At 46.4% G+C, this 20591-nt stretch overlaps 1 protein-coding gene across 3 annotated transcripts in view; it reads right to left on the bottom strand.

Moving 5' to 3' along the window:
• The window catches only part of AGPAT4 (1-acylglycerol-3-phosphate O-acyltransferase 4), a 142335-nt gene extending 127750 nt beyond the window's left edge, over positions 1 to 14585 (bottom strand). For 2 of the 3 annotated variants that reach the window (XM_024194747.2, XM_029911060.1), the window contains exon 1: positions 13782 to 13864. The gene's annotated coding sequence lies outside the window, so the exon portion shown is untranslated. Of the gene's footprint in view, positions 1 to 13781; positions 13865 to 14516 lie in introns of those variants that run through there. The other variant, XM_029911061.1, reaches the window with a different exon arrangement.
• Between the last annotated feature and the right edge of the window lie 6006 nt (positions 14586 to 20591).

The raw sequence follows: 20591 nt of genomic DNA, 5'->3' as shown, positions 1-20591 counted from the left end.
GGAGTTTACCACCAGCTTTGGGCTGCATTCCCAAGCAACCCGACTCCAAGAAGACCCGGTCCCGGCGCGCCGGGGGCCGCTACCGGCCTCACACCGTCCGCAGGCACCTCTTAACGGTTTCACGCCCACTGAGTTCAAGAGGGCGTGAAACCGTTAAGAGGTGCCCGTGGACCGTGTGAGGCCGGGACCGGCCCCCGGCGCGCCGGGACCGGATCTTCTTGGAGTCGAGTTGCTTGGGAATGCAGCCCAAAGCTGGTGGTAAACTCCATCTAATGAACCTGAGAGACTCTTTGCCTGAGGAGGTGGTGAAGCCCAAGACTATAACAGGGTTCATAAAAATGAACAAGGTAAGTTCATGGAGGATAGGTGCCTCAATGGCGTTCCTAGCCTCTGTTTGTCAGAAGCTGAGAATGGGCAACAGGGGATGGATCACTTGATGATTACCTGTTCTGTTCATTCCCTGTGAAGCACCTGGCATTGGCCACTGTCAGAAGACAGGATAATGGGTTAGATAGACCTTTGGTCTGACCCACTATGGCAGTTCTTATGTGCTGAAGTACCTTCCTGAAGAGGGATGCTTTCCTCAACTGGGGCCTTTATGCTCAATTCCCCTTTATAGTCAATTCATCCTTTGCTGAAAGAGCTTTATAGTCATAAACAAGAAAGTAGGAAAACACTTATAATTTTTAAAAGGAATTATTTAAAGAGTGCTCCTTCACAAACTGGATTTTTTAAAAAGTTGGTCCATTAAAATAATCACATTGACAGTGTCCCAGCTGATGTAAGAGGGGAAAAATAAACCCAGAAATAGTTAACTAATAAAGCCAAATTTTGCCCCCTTTCAGAAGTAAAGGAGTGGTGCAAGCTCTTTCCAGGTTGTTTCCCCACAGCATATTGCTCTTTGTATATGATTTAGTTCCGTTGCTAATAATGCAGAGGGATGTTACTGTCTGCTCTATCACCCTGAATGCTGCTTCTCTCTCTCTAGTAAGAAGGGAGTACATGCTTGCACATATCTGAGCACAGCAAGGTAGAGTGGATGAAGGCAAGCTGAGAAAGCAACAATGATGTCCTGGTCTAGAACAGGGGCTCCTAGGCAATATGATAATATAAATAATAAGGATTGGGAGCAGCCACCTGAGTTATTTTCAAAGGGAGCAGCCATACGTGAAGTAGCTTCACATATACTTCTGAAAAGGACCAATTAAATCCAACTAATTGTTCAGAGCACTGTGACAATGCCAGGCAATGTGGGGAATGGAACAATGAATGCTGAGTTATGGGGAGGGAATGGAGAGCAATGCTGCGGGTGGCCAGGAGGGGGAAGATGTGTGCAAAAAGCATGGAGCTCAGCATTTCTGAGGGGGTTGGAGCAAGCAGTCGACTGGATAGAGGACATGATGATGATCTGGGGTGCCAATCATCACTGAGTTCACACCTCTTTTAAAAGGGTAATGTTCTGAAATGGGCACTATTCATGGGTAAGCAAGGTAAACAGCTCCAAGTTTTCTACTGTTCTCTGGGCCTAGAAGTTATAGATTTTATATTTGAAAGTGGTTTGCTGAGAGTGCTTGGAAGCGACTAGAGGACCCCCCCCCCAAAAAAAAATCTTTGCTATCTTGTTTTAAAATGAAAACTATGGGTGAAATTCACCCTGAGCAGAGGGTTAGCACAAGCTCCAGATGTCTCTTACAGCCTTTGAACCTCACGGAGTGTAGTCCTTGCTGTCTTGAACAAGGGTGAATTCTCACGTTATTTAGTTTTGGAGTTTAAGAAAAATCAAGGGCTCACCATGGGTAGGGACTGGAAATAAATGTTTAAAGGCAAATGACAAAGCCATTTAAAAAAAGAAAAATTTTACTACAATTCCACACCAGCAACACATTATGTCCTGCAAGCACTTAAATACATGAGCAGTTTTGAGGCAACTAGTCACCCTTGAGTCCAGCAGGACTACCCATATATGTACACAAGTGAAATTACTGAAGTGTTTGCAAGATCAGGTCCTTTTAGGTGTAGAATTAGAAAACGGTAGGATTTTTAACCTTTATTTATTGCTGCATTTATACAGCTCCTTTCAATGGAGGCGCTCAAGCCACTTAAACATGAATGAACTAAGCCTCAGAGCACCTGTCTGAGGTATTACTATCCCTATTTTACACAGAGGGAAACCCAGGGTAGATGGAGTCTGTTGGTGCCAATGGATGACTTAGCAGGTATGAACACAGAGTATGTTCCAGTCCACTCTCTCTCTGTATAAAATCTGATCCTGACTTATTTCTGAGTGGTGGGAAGGGGAAGGAATAAAAACAGGGTACTAAGTAGTAAGTTTGGTGGGTCTCAATTATGATTTGGAAGTTATGAATTTAGGCCGGGTTCCACAAAGGGACTTTTTTGAGCACTGCAGTGCCTAACTTTTAAGAGCCTAGGAAAGTCACCTGAGATGCAGGTTCAGTTTCACTTTGGATAAATAAAGAGTCATCAGGCCAGAGAGAGCGCGTTTGTTTACACTGCAATTCAAAGCTTGTGGCTGGCCCATGCCAGCTGATTTGGGCTTGCTGGCTTGGGCGAAGGGGCTTTTTAATTGCAGTGTAGACATTCGGGCTCAGGCTGGATCCCAAACATCTATACTGCAGTTAAACAGCCCGTCTGCCTGAGCCAGAGAGTCAGCTATCACAGGCAAGCCATGAATTTTTAATTGCAGTGTAGACATACCAACATGGGCAGCACATGAACTGCCTGTTGGGGAGGCTAGCCTGGGGCTAGCCTCCAGGTCCTAAAGGAGTGCCAGGAGGGCGGGATTCGGAGCCAGGAGAACTGGAGCCGCAGCTGCATGCAAGGAGCATCACGGCAGGGGGCAGGGTCACACCTGGCTGTTTGGGGAGGCAATGCCTCCCTCTGCCTACGTGACCCGACACCCATGCATACCAAAATGCCTCTCTAGCCTAGTGCTTGGGGGACTCACCAGGGAGGTGGGAGATCCACAGTCCAGTCTTCCTGCTACAATGAAAAAATAGTTACACACTATGCAATAGCTTCAACAGGACAGATTGGGGGAACCTCACATCAGAACAATCCCTGTTCAAGTCCTTCCTTCCTCTCAGGCAGAAGGGGAAACTGAATCCAGGTTGCCCACATCCCAGGTGAGTGCTCTAACTGAGCTGGAAGTTGTAAGATGGACACCACCACCTCCTTCCTGAATTTTGAATGGGACCCAATCCAGTAGGTAACCTCCGAGCATGCTTACCAGATCAGAAGCAGCAGCAGCATGCAGGCCCAGAGGCAGAAACTTAAGCACCAAGGGAACTTTTAGAGCAGAATATTTAGGCACTGAGTTTAGGTGCCTATAAAGTTCAGAGGCAGTCAAGCAGGGGTTTTCTGGAACACAGTGGAGCCAAAACTGGAACTTAGGAACTAAACTGTGGACTTAAGTGCCAAAGTACTTTTGTGGATCTGGGCCTTAATGTCCAAAATGTAGCAGTAGTAATATCATGTACATAAGACCGTCATTATTCCCACCTGGAAGGCTGGCTGACTCAAAAAGACACCACAAAGTACTTTTTTCACAATATCCAGAAGGTAAACAGTAGTCATCTGTAAAAATGACAATATAGTTTGCTTGAGAAACATCTTCAAAGACCAAGCCACTGGTGTTCCTGCTCAATAACCTGTTCATACTTTCTGGAGTTACGTGGATTTTAAAAAAAATATTTTATATACACATACATATACATACATACACATATACATACACACACTCATTCATTCTGGCAACCCTCCCTGAGCTTTTGGCAGGAGTTTAGTTCAGTCCCTTTTCACTGCAGAAAAGGGACTGAATATAACTTATAGCTTCTGAATAGTGTGTCTTGGGAATACTAGCTTGCAGTTGTTGATTGGGAATCTTTTTTAAAAGGATCCTGGAAGTGGCATAAAGAAAGGGGACAAAGCCAGTGACCTGGGAAATTGATGGTACTGAAAATAACCACCATTTGCAGAAGTAATTCCAATATTTAAGTTAAGTTTTCTGCTGCACCATTAGCAGCAATACAGACATAGGTAGCATAATCACGATTATGGAAGTAGTGTTGCCTAATGGACAGCACACTGAACTGGGACTCAGGAGACCTGGCTTCCATTCCTGCCTCTGGGTGACCTTGGGCAAATCACCTCTCTGCACCCCATCCGTAAAACAGGGATAATGATACTGACCTCCTTTGGAGAACACTGAGATGTACTGATGAAAAGTGCTATACAAAACCTAGACATTATTACTAGTAGCAGTGCTCAAACAGAGCACAGTTCTATTGATTACAAATGAAAGTAAGTTAGTTCAAAATAATATGGGTTGAAGATAAAAGGTGAAATTTGAATTTAGGGCATTAGAGCATGAAGGTCTGTCAGGGGTTCTGGGATGCAGAGGATAAAGCTGAAATAATTAACACACACACACACACACACACACACACACACAAACCTCATTTGGGGCCTGATCCAAAGCCCAGTGAAGTCTGTTGAAAGACAAGACTCCCACTGGCTTCAACAGGCTTTGGATCAGACCCTAACAGCTTGGAAAACTTGACCCCTCAAGTAGCTGAATGCAGAGTAACTATGAAAGTACTTATATTCTCATAATGCAAAGCCAGGACCAGTTCAAAACAATCTGAATTCCCCTTCAGCAGAATCCTTCAATTATATCCTGATTCAAAGCCCATTTAAGTCAGTGGGAGCCAGATTTTTAAAAGGTACACCTCTACCTCAATATAACGCTGTCCTCGGGAGCCAAAAAAAAAAAAAAAAAAAACACAAAAAACCACTTACTGCGTTATAGGTGAAACCGCGTTATATCGAACTTGCTTTGATCCACTGGAGGGCATAGCCCGCCCTACCCCCCCCCGGAGCGCTGCTTTACCGTGTTATAGCCGAATTCGTGTTATATCGGGTCGCATTATATCAGGTTAGAGGTGTATTTAGGTACCTCAAGATGCAGATTCACTAATGGTAGGATTTTCAAACACACCAATCTCACTCTTTAGGCACCTACAATACTTTTAAAAATCTGGCCCCGAGTGTCTTTTCATCAACTTTAATGAACTTTGGAGTAGGCCCTTAGGGCCCAGTTGGTAGACCCAAATTTCAGTGTGAGAGACACTCCACTTGTCCCAAACTCCTGTATCACACTAACTGCCAGGTGTTGGGTCCTGTTAAGATGGATGGCAGGGGGAGAGCAAGAGAGAATGTAGCACACTGAAGAAACTGTCTATGTATTTTTGGAAATATTTAGGGGAATGGTCAGTAGCAGGTTCCTTGGGAAAAGGGGGAAGACTAATGTGTCCTGCCTACATCTGTGATTTTGGAGGAGGGGGAGGGAAGAGACACTGAATCCCTAGGCACTCAAGTAACTCTGCCAATAGAGCTGTGAGCCAGTATTAGAAAAAACCTCACATTCAACACTATGTAGCATTGGAACTTCAGCAGTAAACCTCACATTACATTGGTGTCCCTCCCATTTCCCCCTCACTCAGCTGTCAGTTTGACAGCATTGATTTTACTTTTCTAAGATGGCCCCTGCCATCAGCTCAGAAATACATGGCTTTGTGGATATTCAAGACTGTTTCAATCTTGATTTTAGACTTAACATTGTATTGATCTCAAGACATCCAAAGCTACATGAGCCTCAATGTCAGCACGATTCATAGACAATGATCTCCTACAGGGTCTGTATGCAGATGTGACCCGCTGCACAACTCCCTCTTGCCATGTGGAAATGGGAAGCAACAACCCGAATGGCACCGGCTCCCTATCCCTGGATGTCTCCAGACATTTGAGTAACTGTATGTGGAAGGGGCAGATTGATCTGAGTGGGTGGGGGGCATGCATTAGCTATCATATAGCTACTCATGGAAATCTCTCTCATGAAATGGAGAGAGCACTAGGAGCAGTTGCTCTTCAAGTTTTTCAGGTATTCGCTTGCTAGCTTTTTATCAACAATTTTAATCAGGTCTTCTCTCCTTTCTTATTGTCCTGACCTAGGCACCAATCCTGCAACTGGATCCACAGATAAACCCTTACATATCCATGTGGCCCCAGATGCAAGGTTAGGCTTTAGTTTAACGTTAGCAAGAAAAATAAACTCTCCAATTTCACTCCCTTTCTTGTGGATTATTGGGGCTATTTTCGGTCTTGTACTGTTTACCCTCATACGTTTATAAAAGCCCTTCAGTCTCTTTGGCTGGTAATAAGTCATTCTGCTTGTTTGCCTCTCCCATTTTCAATTATTTTTTTATTACAGTAGCATCTAGAGGCCCAAACTGAGGCCAGGGCCCTATTGTGCTAAGTGCTGTACAGACAGTTGAAGACCATCCCTGCCCAAAATAGGGTTGCCAATTCTGACTGAAGGTATTCTGGGAGATTTCCCCCTCCCCCAACATAATGTAATGTTATTTTCTTAAAATATCCTATTAAAGTCTCCCAGGTCGCTTTCAATAGTCACTGGGAGATCGATGCCAATTCCAGAAGACTTCAGACCAATCCTAGAAGGTTGGCAACCCTACCTCAAAAGCTTACAGTCTAATCAGAGGGAGGGAGTAAACAGAGGCACAGATTGTTGAAGTAATTTTTCCCCAAGGTGAAATAGCAAGCCAGTGACAAGAGAATCCAGGTCTGCTGACCCCTAATTGAGTGCCCTATCCTCTAGGCAACTGCCTGAATTCCAGTACAGGGTTTTTGGTTCCTTTTTTGCAAATTCAGACCCTTGCAACCATTTCCTTTAAATCTTTTTTTCCCAGAAGTGACCCTCTATAGGGTATCCACCCCACCAAACCCACTGTTTCTGCTTCACTTCATTTCTATTGTCCCTGACATCTCCACATCTCTTTTCTGAAGAGCCAGGTGTGGAGAAAATGAAGTGAGTCAGGAACTTCTGAAGAGCTGTCCTTCCAACATAGCAGCAGGACAGACTTTTTTTTTGGGGGGGGGGGGGGGGGGAGAAGAGAGAGAGAAGGGGGAAAAGAGTGCACAGACCCTCTCTTACTACCATCCTGATGCCATGTAGCAAGTAAGTGTGGGCTCAAGCCCATCAAGCACCAAATCAGTATACCCATGCCAAAAATATAACTGGGAAGGGCCACACAACACCCTCACTGTCAGGGAGCCCTGTTGCAGGTTGAGTTTCCACACACTAAGGCTACAGGGGGTGCCTGAAATGCTGCTCCCCAACTATATTTTGGTGTAAAAGCTGTGTGCTGTCCCTGCACATCCCTGGCGGTGCAGCCCTGCCTTAATTTCTGCAGTGGGGTCACCAATACGTTCAGCAAAGCTTTTATGTATCAAATGACCCCCCAGGAGTCACATTTATTAACAGAAAGTTCAACAAACACAAGAAAAACTTTCACCCAAGCTTCTTAGCAGGAAGGCAGAAACTATCTGAGTTTCACTTCCACAGCCAGGCCCTTTCAACACAAGGCACTCGACCTTCATTCCTTACCTGGAGTCAGGAGCTTTCTGGCAGCTACAGCTTTTTTTCCCAGACAGCATGCAGCTCCTTTCAGACTGAGTCTCCTGCAGCTAGCGGAGAGGTTCCTTTCCTTAACAGTTCACCTTCTCTGTTCTATAGGAACTACTCTCCCTAGGAGCTCTGATAGCCTTTCACAAGGTCCAGGTGCTCATTAGCCAATTAGCTGATAGGCAGTTAGTTACTTACAGGTGAGCAGAGATGGGTTTGTTCTCTATCACAGATAGATTGGCCCTTAACTCCCCTTAAAGGGGCCTGCCACCCATGAAACTAGGATTTCCTCATATAGTAACAGTGGAAATATAACTCAGCCAAGCAATGAAACCCAAGCAGACAGTGCTGTCTCTAGGACCCTTCCTCACAAAAGTCTGGAAATTGCAGTTGTTAATGAGTGTTTTACTGATGATGGGGGCATGGTGCCTAACACAAGTCTCTAGTGCCGGGGTGGGCAAACTATGGCTCGGGGGACACATCCAGCCCTTCAGATGTTTTAATCCAGCCCTCGAGTTCCCGCTGGGGAGCAGGGTCCGGGGTTTGCCCCGCTCCACATGTGCCATGGCTCCGCACAGCTCCCGGAAGCAGAGGCATGTTCCCACTCCGGCTCCTACACATAGGGGAAGCCAGGGGGCTCCACACGTTGCCCCCGCCCCAAGTGTCTCCCCCGCAGCTCCCATTGGCCGGGAACTGCGGCCAATGGGAGCTGCAGGGGCAGCGCCTGTGGATGGGGGCAGCATGCAGAGCTGCCTGGCCGTGCCTTTTCATAGGAGCTAGAGCGGGGACATACCACTGCTTCCCGGAACCTGCTTGAGGTAAGTGCCGCCCGGAACCTGCACCCCAACCCCCCAGCCCTGATCCTCCTCCCATCCTCTGAACCCATCGGTCCCAGCCCAGAGCACCCTCCTGCACCCCCATCCCCAGCCCGCACCCCCAGCTGGAGCCCCCACCCTCCCCACTCCACTGCCGCAGCCTGGAGCCCCCTCCTACACCATGAGCTCCTCATTTCTGACCCCACCCCAGAGCTCGCATCCCCAGCTGGAGCCCTCACCCCCAATTTCGTGAGCATTCATGGCCCACCATACAATTTCCATACCCAGATGTGGCCCTTGGGCTAAAAAGTTTGCCCACCCCTGCTCTAGTGTATCCTAATGCAACACACAGACTAGTGTGTGCTGATATTGCCCTCTTGGTGCTGACCCAAAGTAAGGATAAGAGATATATAAGCCAGGGGAGTTCTCCTTTAGCTCAAGTGGCAGAGACCAGTGTTTTTGAAGCTGAAGGTGTTGCATCGTTAGTCCTAGCTGGGGGCTGAGGGAGGAGGGATGTAAAGCACCATAGCATGTGTGTATAATACAGTAATTATGCCTTGGCTGTAATGCATGGTTTCATTATACTGACCTCAGGGGCAGAGCTGGGAGGGCTGGTATGGTGTCCTCCAGAGTTAGAAAGCCTCATCAGGGAGTGCTGCACAGAGTGTTCTACCTTGCCTCTAATGTCAAGCAGTAAAATCAGGGCACATTATGTGAGACTACACCCTTCTCCCCCCAGTAGGGCCCAGGCCAGCCACGTGATTGTCATCAAAGATACCTGTGACAGAATCCCTACCTTACTATGACATCGCAACCTGTAATGCACTGAGAAATGTAAAGTGGTACGACATGACCGACAGACAATGGTCACTCCACATAGGTATTTCTATTTCCAACGGGGATACACTTTTCCCATAGTAACCATACTCTATTTAAGGGCCTTGCGCAAGCACAGATTACCTCAGTGGGTGCAGCACCCTAGAAGCTCTGTAATACTCCTAAACTGGAAAGCTTGCCTCATATTCCAAAGACGTGCTTCAGTCTGACAACAGCCTACAGAAATCCTTATGCAATACCTTCGCCCCAGACCAGAAAGCAGAACTGGGTCGGTTTCCCCCTGCTTAAAAGCATTGCAGGAGGCACTGATCATGCTCAGTTCTTCCCTATAGCTCAGCATAAGGTAGGTTTTTCCCTTCCCGATTGAAAGTCATCTAAAAAGAGGCCTGAAGACTGCCTCCCACCTGAAAACACCTTTATGAGCTGTGAGCATCAGCCATAGAAAAGAAAGAACAGGTAGCTCCTGTAATGCTGAAGTGTTCCGCTGTTCCTGGAGAACAGTGATCTCAAGTGTCAGAAGAGGAGAGAGCTCCCACAAATGGGTGACCCCTTCCTTCACAACTGCAACTGGGGATGGGGAAACAGCCAACATTTCAGGGATGTGATTATAGGTAGGAGAGCCCGGACTCGCAAATCAGCTGCCCTTCATCAGAGATGAGAGAGACTACCCAATTGCCCCCACCCTCCCCCATGACTTATTTCTTTTAAGCAAAAAGCCAGGCTAATTCTATAGGAACTCCTGGTCTTTGCACAGTACAGTGGAAGGAGAGGTCCCAGACAGACACACATTTGTTGCTGAATAGGACTTTGTGACTATGATACAAAGCAATATGATTGACAAGAACTGAATTCTATATCTAGTAGCCTGGAAAATATTTAATATAGTCAGTAGGAGGGAGTGTGGTGTAGTGTAGTGGATGAGGCACTCAAGTGGGAATCAGGAAACTTGGTTACTGACTGCCTCTGATCTGATCTGGATACACTGGGCAAGTAACTTTACCTCTCTCATAGGCGCCGACTTTCCCTCTTTCACGTGGGTGCTCAACCCCCCCTTTTGCCCCGCCCCCACTCCACCCCTTCCATGAGGCCCCGCCCTGCCCCGCCTCTTCCCACCCCTTCCCCGCCCCTATTCCAACTCCTTCCCCAAATCCCCACCCCGGCCCCGCCTCCTCCCCTGAGCACGCCATGTTCCCGCTCCTCCCCCCCTTCCCAGAGTGTGCTAGCGCTGCCAAACAGCTGTTTGGTGGCGGCCAGGCGGGAAGCGCTGGGAGGTAGGTGGAGGAGTGGGGACGCGGCGCGCTTGGGGGGGGAAGAGGAGGTGGGGCGGGGGGTGAGGGGAGCTTGGCTGCCAGTGGGTGCAGAGCACCCACTAATTTTTTCCCGTGGGTGCTCCAGCCCCGGAGCACCCACGGAGTCGGCGCCTATGACCTCTCTGTGCCTCAGTTTCCACACCTGTAAAATACAATCCCTTACAGCTTTTTTATGAAACACTTGGGAGATTCTACGGATGGAAAGTATCTCTATAATGATAGTCTATGTGTTCCTCTGAAGCCTAGAATGTCTATTCAGTCAGTGTGAAGCAATGAAAGGAGCTACAAGCTTGACTGAGAGCTCTTTTTGTTCAGAATATCAGCAGGCTGAATCTTCACTGGGTTTCACAGTCCGTTACCATCCATTTTTAAAGTTCTCAGCCATTTTGAATTTTACAGATTACTCCCATGAGGTGTACAGCTACAGTAAGGCATGTATCTATGCCATGCTGAGAGTCTTAGACCATTGTGATATCACAGGTAACTCAAGTAGTCACCAATCTCACCCTACAGCTAATTTGCATGCATCATTTTCATTGGTTGTATGAGGGAGACTGCACAGATGGTGGATTACTGGGCCCAACTGCCATCCACACAAATCAACACAAGTCTCTTAGCACAACATCCCCAAACACAAATCAACACAAACCAGCCTACGTAATAACTCCAAATATGACTCTGAAGGCTAGCCTGTCTGTTGAGTCAGTGTGAAGGTATGGAAACAGCTAAAAGTACAGTTGAGAGTTCTTTACCCTCTTTTTGTTCAGAATATCATCAGGCTGAATTATCACTTGGATTCACTATCTGTCACCACGCAATTTTTAAGTTCTCGGCAATTTTTGGCTTTTTTTCCCCACACATACATGATTCTACAAATTATACCCATTATTCAGCTACTAGTGATTATTAAAAACCTGGACAACAGTTTTAGCTGAGCTGTACATTCACAAAGAGCAATCCCACCCACCAGCCAACTGGAATACTTTTTCTCTGTTCAGGTCACTGCATACTTTACAATGTGATATTCCCTATGAGCCAGTGGTTGAATTCCAACCTCTTCCCATGCTAGAGTATCACTAAAGATTATGCATGTCCCTTTTTGCAGAGCATTGTACCTGTAGTCTCACTTTTCCTGCATATTTATTGCAGTTTTTAAAATGTGATTAACAATGTAAGTGCACACACCTGAATTTTAAAGATATAAGAAAAACAGCATGATTTTGGATCTTAGTTATGTATCAGAGTAAGGAATATACACAGAAACCATAGGCACCTGAAGCCAAATTTTCCTCTCAGTTACACTGGAGTAAGCACATGGAAGTCAGTGGGCTTGCTCTGGTGTCAAAGAGAAGAGAGTTTGGTTCTTGGTCTCTTAATTTTTTCTTTTGCAAGCGATATTCAGTTTGGGGTGGCAGTGATTATCACTCCAGAGTGAGGTTATGTTCCCTTGGTATAACTGCCAGCATTAGTTGCATCACGGTCTTAGAAGTGCATAAATCATCTTATTAAGCATGTACAGGTCTTGGAAATGCAAGACAAATAAATATGGGATGAAACAAAAAACAAATGCACAGAATATAAAGTTCTGGTCAGAATGGAACAAATCCTCATTTACTGTTTTGTACACACATGGGTAAACACTCACTTGTTGAATCAAATCCTCTTATGGATCATTTCACAGCTGAACAATGCTCTATAGCAGTGGTTCTCAAACTTTTTTTTTTTGTGTGCAGACCACTTGAAAATTGCTGAGGGTCTCAGAGGACCACTTGATGATCTTTCTAAATGTTGTTTGTACCATAGCTAACTATTGTACAGCACTTTGGATAAAAGTGCTATATAAAAAAAACTTAATAATTAACTTTTTTTTGTTCTACAAATAAAAGCACATAACTCAGATTTTAATATCAGTAGTCTTATCTTTCTAATGCGATGGATGTACCCTCTCTCCCCCACTGGGGCTGGGAATGAGGGGCTCTCTCCCGCCACAGAGCTGAGGCTGGGAAGGAGGGGCCGTCTCCCTCCCGGCAGCCGCAGCCCTGCAACTGGGGAAAGTTGCCTCTTTCTCTGGCTGCCACAGCCCTGAGCATCCCAAATCCGCCCCCCCATTTTCACCCCACTGCCCCCTCCTACCTACCTCCTAATCCCCCCAAGGCCACCACCTCACCTTACATGTGCGTCTTCTCCAGGGTCCAGGCACTTAATTACTGGAGCCACACCTGTGCGGCTCCACTAATTAGGTGGGTGGCCCTTCATTCTCTCATGTGCGACCGCCCAGGCATGCACCGTAGAGGGAACTAACCATGCACCACCTGAATGGAGCTCATGGACCAGTTTGACAACCTCTGCTCTATAGTAAAGATTTGGACTAACCAATGCAGTGTTGTGCAGGCAAAGTTGACCTACTCTTATTACTGTTGATAGGCTGAATATATTCATTTTTACAGAAAACCACAGCTTTAAAACAAAAAAGCCAACCAAAACTTTAAAACAAATATCCAGCACTAAGCACACAGCCTCTTCTTCACTATTTCTAAACATTGCTCTCAGATTGTTATAGCTTATGGAATTCTTCAAGGTACAATGGGAAAACGAATACACTGCATTTATTTCAATACATACCTACATCTTATTCAAACAGCTAATTATCTAGGCATGATACAGTCCTCTTGATGTAGAAAGCATCTCCATGAAAGCAGCTGTGAATAGATGGTCACAAATGTCTGTTTCCAAGGCAACACTATCCCTCCCTGCCCCCCCTCCTCTAACCTCCTCTATTGTGATAGGGGAAAACCAAAATGAAAGTGGAGGGGAGACAACAAATTGCATGCTGCATCCTAGCAAATATCAATCCAAAACGTACAACAAATGCAAAATTGTGAAAGAAATCTAGATATTTATATTTAGGGCAAGGTCCATGGTATTTGTAGTTTCCATGGAAACACTAAGGAGAAAAGAAAGAGCATGTTGCATGGCACAAAGGGAGCCAATATGTAAGAGGAAAATTCTAGTCAGCTTCAGCTTTTTCAAGCAAAATGATTAAATATAGTAAAAATATTGAAACCAAGGTACCGCACAAATGGAGAAAAGAAAAAGGAAAAATGATCAGAGTATTTCTTTCCTATGAGCCTGCAAACCTGCTGCTCGCCTCTAACCACATGCTGCTCACATAAACACTTCATTGTAGCCTGCTCCTTTCTGTCCTTTGACTCTCTGCACTCAATGTCTTCGTGCTTTTTTAAAAGAAATCTAGCCAAGTAAAGAAGAAGCAAATGTAAAGTTCTTTGGAAGTAGCATGAATAATATCAGATCACATACCTTGAGCCTGCCAGAGCTTGACATGTGTGCTTAGAAACCAGAGACAGAAAGGGAGAGAGAGAGGCTGAGACTCAGAAATTGCCACTAGTTTGCATGAGCTGTAAGTCAGCCAACACTGGAAAGAAAGCCAGACTCCACCCTGGGGTGGTCCATAAAAAAAAAAAATGTGGTTCTCAGATGACGTCTCTCCCCACCACATGTCACTTCCTTTTAAAGCTACAATTCAGCAGTTAAGGCGAGATGGCTACTTACTGGTGTACTATGACTCACCCCTTCCCCCAGCAAGTAGTAGAAGGAAGTGGTTCATGTTTGAAAACACATTGCTACAGAAACCTCCTGCCGGAATCCAAACAAAAGCCTATTGTATATCACTTTTTTTCTATCCCTTTAATCCCGTTGCTTCCATTTACAGAGAAAACTTTATCTTTCTTCCCATGCTAGCAGTGGTTTTAGTGCCATGTCCTAAACACGTTGGCTAAATTACATCATTATTAATTGAAAAGGAATATGATCAATTTGCATTATGCAATGCAATAGCTGCATCTTTTCCTCCTCTAAGTTATAAGAAGCACAGGAGATGCAACAGTTGAGGCAGAAAAGCAAATATACAGGTGACTAAGACTTTTTAGAAGAATACTATATTAAAATATAAGCACAGCTGATCTGATACAATTATACTTTTTCAGTACACTGAGCGTTTTTTAATGAGAACAAGTGCTGCTAGTCATACTGTACCTGTTGTGTCCTCATATGCTGATTAGAGGCTGCGTGTTCGATCTAGAGCATGGGAATTGAACATCTGGGCTCAATCCGGTAAGAATTCTGGTGAGTCTTTCAGTTGGCATGGAGAGAGTTTGACACCTGGCATAAATGCTCAGTGCCATGCAGAACTCTAAAGGAGCTAATGTTGTATAAAGAGTGGATCTGAGACGAGCTGAACAGGTGGCCATATGATCAATATAAACATCCTATAGGACAGATAAGAGATGTCAATAGAGTTATTGGGGGAGGAAACCCCCAGAATACCTATTACTTTAATAAAGGGGTGGAGGCTCAACTAATCTGGACGCAACAACAAAAAATTTCAGATACCAGGTTTCCAAATACTGAATATTCTGACACACAATACTCACCATCTGTGAAACCAAAACATTTACTGTCAGTCTTTTACCGTTGAGAGGAAAGCAGATTTTATGAATGAACACAATGAGAACGAGCAAGAATACACAAAACGGTAACATGAAAAAGTAAAGCATGTTTTAACATCAATACAGAGTTCCAAACGCAATGAGCTCAAATTGTGAAACATATAATACAGTCTTTAATTACATGATCCCATCTATAAGGAAATTTATCTCACTCACCTGAAAATTATCATTCTGGTAGGGGGAGGGGTCCATAAATTCAGTAGGGATGGATTTTTCAGTCCCCCCCATACTGCAGGAGGCAGAGGCAGATGTTTTTGATTGTCTAGGCTGACTCTCCAGATAACTCCTCCCATTGAAGAGCCCCTCCACAGAGTCGCTTCCAAAGCTGGTGTGAAAGTGAAACAAATTATATTAAAGAAATAGAATGAATTAAAGAATGCTGTATGTACCTTTAAGTAGAAATGAGAAATGCTGCAATCCAGGTGTCAGGAAAGCAGACATTAACTGTTAATCAATTGCTCCATTTAAGAGCGATTGGTGAAACATTAGCCTTAGATCGATAAGAGTTAATAAGGAAGCAGGATATGCATATTGTGCCCCAGACAAATTTTACAATTTGCTCTCTCTGTCCCTTTGTTTAGTTCGCACCCTTTTATCTGTATAAATAAGACTGTTTGAATCTTGCATGGGGGCTCACATTATCTGAATGTATTAGCAGAGCACTGTACTAATAAAACAGAGGGGTCTGACAAACTATGAGTCCTGAGTCTAACTTTGACACTGGTAACTATCATATATGAATAAAACACTGTTTCAAAATGCATTAACAGATAACACTGCCCAACACTAAGAAGTAGTAATTGTCCTTCAGCACATCAATTAAATATAAGAACACAGTTTTCCATCATGAAACACTATTGAAAATTAATCTCCCAAAAGAAGGAAATGAAAAGTACAGGATGGGATGAATTTATGGACCCATCCTCCTACCAGAACAGAAATGTTCAGGTCAGACAGATTTTGTCATTTTTACTCTGGGGGATGGGTCCATAAATTCAGTAGTGATGCGATTTTTGTAGCCGTATCCACCCTCGCTTCCAGTCACTATCAATTGTTGGGTGGACTACAAGTGAGCTACACCTTGCAGAACCCTGCTTCTGAAGGCTGCTTCATCTCACTGAAGTCTATCATTCTTATACAATTTAGAGAACATACGCAGGGATGGCCAAGTTGCGGCCCTGAAAATTTGTTCATATGGTGTATTGGACCTGTTGGCCCATGTAGCCTGCCAGTGCCCTTGTGGAATGGCCTCTAATCTGGAATGGAGGTATTTCTCCCTTGGCTTTATATGCCTAAGAGATTCCCCACTTAATATATCTTGCCATGGAGGGCCTGGAACCTTTCAGTCCCCTAACCTATTAGACATTTTCTGTAAGAGGACTCCAACTCTTTGGTTCTTTTCAGTTTTGGGGGATGTCAGATAGCAGAGACTCAGTATAAGCAAGTGCTGCTCTCTCAAAAAATAAAAAAGCGGCCAACACTAAAGCTCTGAGGATTGCTGAAGCATTTTCATAGACCCCTGCGGAGGGCTGATTCCACCCTTCTGTCAATGATATCTTTCGATGGGAAGTACAGTCCCCTTAACAAGGGTTGACAAGGCTGCATCCATTTGAGGAAAAGCAATCACGAATGCTTTCGAGTGATGGATGTTATAGAATTTTTTGGCTCATTTGATCTGATGCTTGGCCTTCGCTTGGTTTTCTCATTCCTCTTTGCAGCCTTAAGCAGGACAGCAAGGATGGGTACATAAGGGTGAGTTTTACAGCCTGCTGGCAAATATTTTCAAGTGTTTTCTGTCCCTTTGACCTCCTTATCCCCACCCTCTTTTTCAACCATCTTGGCTGAAAGCTTAGGGGAGATACCAAAGAAAGCAACTGCCTTTCTCAGAATATATGTTGAAAAACTGTGCAGGGAGCAAGAGTTCTTGATGAGCCTCTTGGGTTTCCTCCACTTTGGATTGTGAAAGAATATCCTGTTCTGAGGAAGAGGGTGGAGTGTCTAGACCAGGGGTGGGCAAACTACGGCCCGTGGGCCGTGTCCAGCCCGTCAGACCTTTTAATCTGGCCCTCGAGCTCCCACCGGGGAGCAGGGTCAGGGGCTTTCCTTGCTCCAGCCGGGGAGCAGAGTCGGGGGCTTGCCCCGCTCCGCACAGCTCCCAAAAGCAGCAGCATGTCCCTACTCTGGCTCCTACACAGAGGGGCAGCCATGGGGCTCTGCATGCTGCACCCGCCCCAAGCGCCACCCCCTCAGCTCCCATTGGCCACTGCAGAGGTGGCACCTGCAGACAGCATCGCGCAGAGCCACCTGGCGGGTGCTGCACCTCCACATAGGAGCCGGAGGGGGGACATGCCGCTGCTTCTGGGAGCTGCTTGTGGTAAGTGCCACCTGGAGCCTGCACCCCTGACCTCCTCCTACACCCCAGCCCCCTGCCCCAGCCCTGATCCCTCTCCTGCACCCCAAACCCCTCATCCTCAGCCCTACCCCAGAACCCACACCTCCAGCTGGAGCCCTCACCCCCTCCTGCATCCCAACCCCCTGCCCGAGCCTGGAGCCCCCTGCCGCACTCTGAATGCTTCATATCTGGCCCCACCCCAGAGCCTGCACCCCAACCCCCAATTTGGTGAGCATTCATGGCCCGCCATACAATTTCCATACCCAGATGTGGCCCTCAGGCCAAAATGTTTGCCCACCCCTGGTCTAGACATAAAGGATTTCTTTGCTTTATGTCTGCATTTGTGACCACTACTTCACATAGGAGGAGGACTAGCAGGAGAGAAGGCTGAGGATTTGGAGTCATAAGAGTCCAAGGCAAAACATCTGTGCCTATGCTTTCTACCCTTATGTCTTCCCCTGGGTCTGATCACCTCATAGGGAGAGGAGGAGGAGGCAGCGATGGTGGAAAACAGCTCCTCAGATGAGTTCTCTCTCCTATGACTGTGTGGGGATCTGTCCCTGTACTTTTTAATCCTTTTTCCTGCCTCACCTGGGCTCCAGACTGGAGAAGAGGGAAGCGAAAGAGAAATAGCCTCTATGCCCACATTTCCTCGCGTCATGTTTTTTCCATTGGACGCCACTGGGAGGACTGTAAGATGGTTGCTGAGGAGGCAGTGCCAGGAGCTGTCCTAAAATGGCTGCCTGTGGAATGCGTGCTCCCAGCTCCAAAATAGCCACTGTGACCCTGCTATGATGGGAAGAGGGAGCATTGGCAGGAAACTGATTCCTCTGTGACTCCAGCGATTCTTGGGACCCCTGAGGAATGAAGGGGGTGCCCTGACTGTAGCATGCCCATTGGCAGGTAGCCCCTTGTCGCAGTGCTTTGGTTGGTAGGAAAATGATGGGAGTTTTGGGGGGTTTAACTGCATTGATTCTGCTGACTGGAGCTTCTGAGGTCTCCACGCTTCTGCCAGAGATAGGGCCTGGCCTGTGTCAGTGGCTGCGGATTGAGCCCCCACTGTCCTGAGCCCATTTTTCAGAAGCTTGATTTTCTGGGCCTCTCTTTTGTCCACAGCCACCTGTTGTGGGTGGCTGGCAGCCTGCTTACTAACCACAGTACCACCACACTGGCGGAGCAAAAGGAACACTTTTTCCCCTTCGATACACTCGGCCCAGGGTGCTGAGCACAGGGTACAGACAGGGCCGGACTGAGGGTTAGGCAACTTAGGAACGTACCTAACGCCCTATTTTGTGGGGAGCCCAAACTGAGTTCCAGCTGGTCTGGTTCAGGGATGGGTGCAGGAGCTGGCCCCAGAGCAGTGATGAGGAGGAACAGTGCTAGCTGCCCACTTCCCCCTCAGATTTGGCTCCACCAGTCCTCTGTCATGACAGGGTGGGGTTGAGGGGTAATGGGGCTAAAACTAAGCAAGCAGTGTTATGACCCGGTGCACTGCTCATATTTGGCCCCGCTGGACAGCCGTCATGATGGAGGTCACTAGGGCCAAACCTGATCAGGCAGTTGGGCAGCCAGTGCTGCTGCTCCTCCACGCTGCCGTGGGGCTGGCTCCTCCACCAGGACCTGAACCAGACCAGCCGGCGCTTTGTCACCATCATCCAGGTGCTGGATAGGGAGCTGCAGTGAGTGCCTGCATGAGGGAGTCAGACAGGAAAGGGGCAGCAGTGTTTGCTTAGGGACCACTAGTGGATAAATTCCTGGGTACAGACCTTGTCCCTTTCCATCTTGCTTTTTCTGCCATTACCTGGGGTTAATTTGGGGGAGAACTTGATAGAAGTTCCCACACTTTCCTGGAGTTTCATAGGGTAAATGTAAAAGGCCTTAATATTAGCCAGTAACCGCGTCCTAAAAAAGTGGAGAGCTGAGGAAAACAGGACCTAGAAATAAAGAAGGAAAATGAAGTTATGGGCAGTCACAGGGGACCTGACTCTCAGCACCTTTGCAGGCAGAGAAAATTCTGGAGGGGCTCTTCAGTGGGAGAAGTTTTCTGGAGAGTCAGCACAGCCAATCTGCCTCTGCCTCCTATAGTGTGGGGCAGTGCTTCTCAACCCTTTTGGGCTCAGGACCCGTTTGTGAACCCTGATGGCTTATTGTGACCCAGTAAATAGCTTAGTGCAAAAGCAATTTAGCCTACTAAATATTTCTTAGCCAGGATATATAATATACACATTACTGTAGTAAGTACTAAATAAGTACACCGTGCATACCATGGCTCGTGTGGCTCCTGTCCCACGGGGCTGGCTGGGCTCAGCTCCCCACTCCAGGCATTGAGACATCTTGGGTCACAGTGCCAATCAGGTTTGGCCCAGTCCTCCCGATGGGGACTGGCCAGGCCAAATTGGTGTTTGGTGTTGTGACCTGGCGCATGAGGGCACAGCGCCACTCACTCAAATTTGTTCCAGTTGCCCCCCCCCCCCCCCCCTGTCATCATGATGTAAGGGCAGCTGGTCCGAACCTGAGTAATGCTGCAACCCTCTGCACCAGGTGAAAAATCCTGGAGCAGGGAGCCAAGCCCAGCCAGCCCTAGGGACTGAAGCCCCAGGAGCCACCCCTGCAGGGTGAGCTCTTCAAACCCCTCCTCCCTTCCACTGGCCTCCCACCCCTATGCAGGGAGGATCTAATCCTTACCCATCAGCTCTCCCACCACTACCTCTACTAGTTAAAGCAGCAAAATCCCTCAAGTGGGGAGGTAATTCTACCAGTCTAAAAGTGCCCAAACAAGCTATAATGATTATAAGGCACCTTTATACTGGAATAGCTGCTCCACACTAGGGCCATTACCAATACAACTATGTTAGCAAAAAATCACCCCCCTAACTAACAGAGATATATGGGAAATCTTTTTTAGTGTAGGCCAGCCCTAAGTGTAACACATACTAATAATATTTTAGCTATTTTATCTCTATTTCAGCCATTTAATGATTCCAGTATCCTTAAACAGAAAATCTTGCATAAGTGCACAGATACTGCACAGTACACACACACAGAAATGATCTGTTAAAGTCAGACCTCCAGGGGCAATTATTTTTGTAACCAATTTATTCTTTAGGCATATCAGAAAAGCTGTGTTGAATATAGGCATAACATTAAACTGGCGGGTGTCCAACTCAGTCCTTGACAAGATCTTATATATATATATATATATATATATAT

This window comes from Terrapene carolina, unplaced genomic scaffold, assembly GCF_002925995.2.
Source record: "Terrapene carolina triunguis isolate 2854851 unplaced genomic scaffold, T_m_triunguis-2.0 Scaffold85, whole genome shotgun sequence".
Taxonomy (NCBI): Eukaryota; Metazoa; Chordata; order Testudines; family Emydidae; genus Terrapene; species Terrapene triunguis.
The sequence above is the reverse complement of the archived record's forward strand: the minus strand, read 5'-3'. Positions and strand labels throughout refer to the sequence as shown.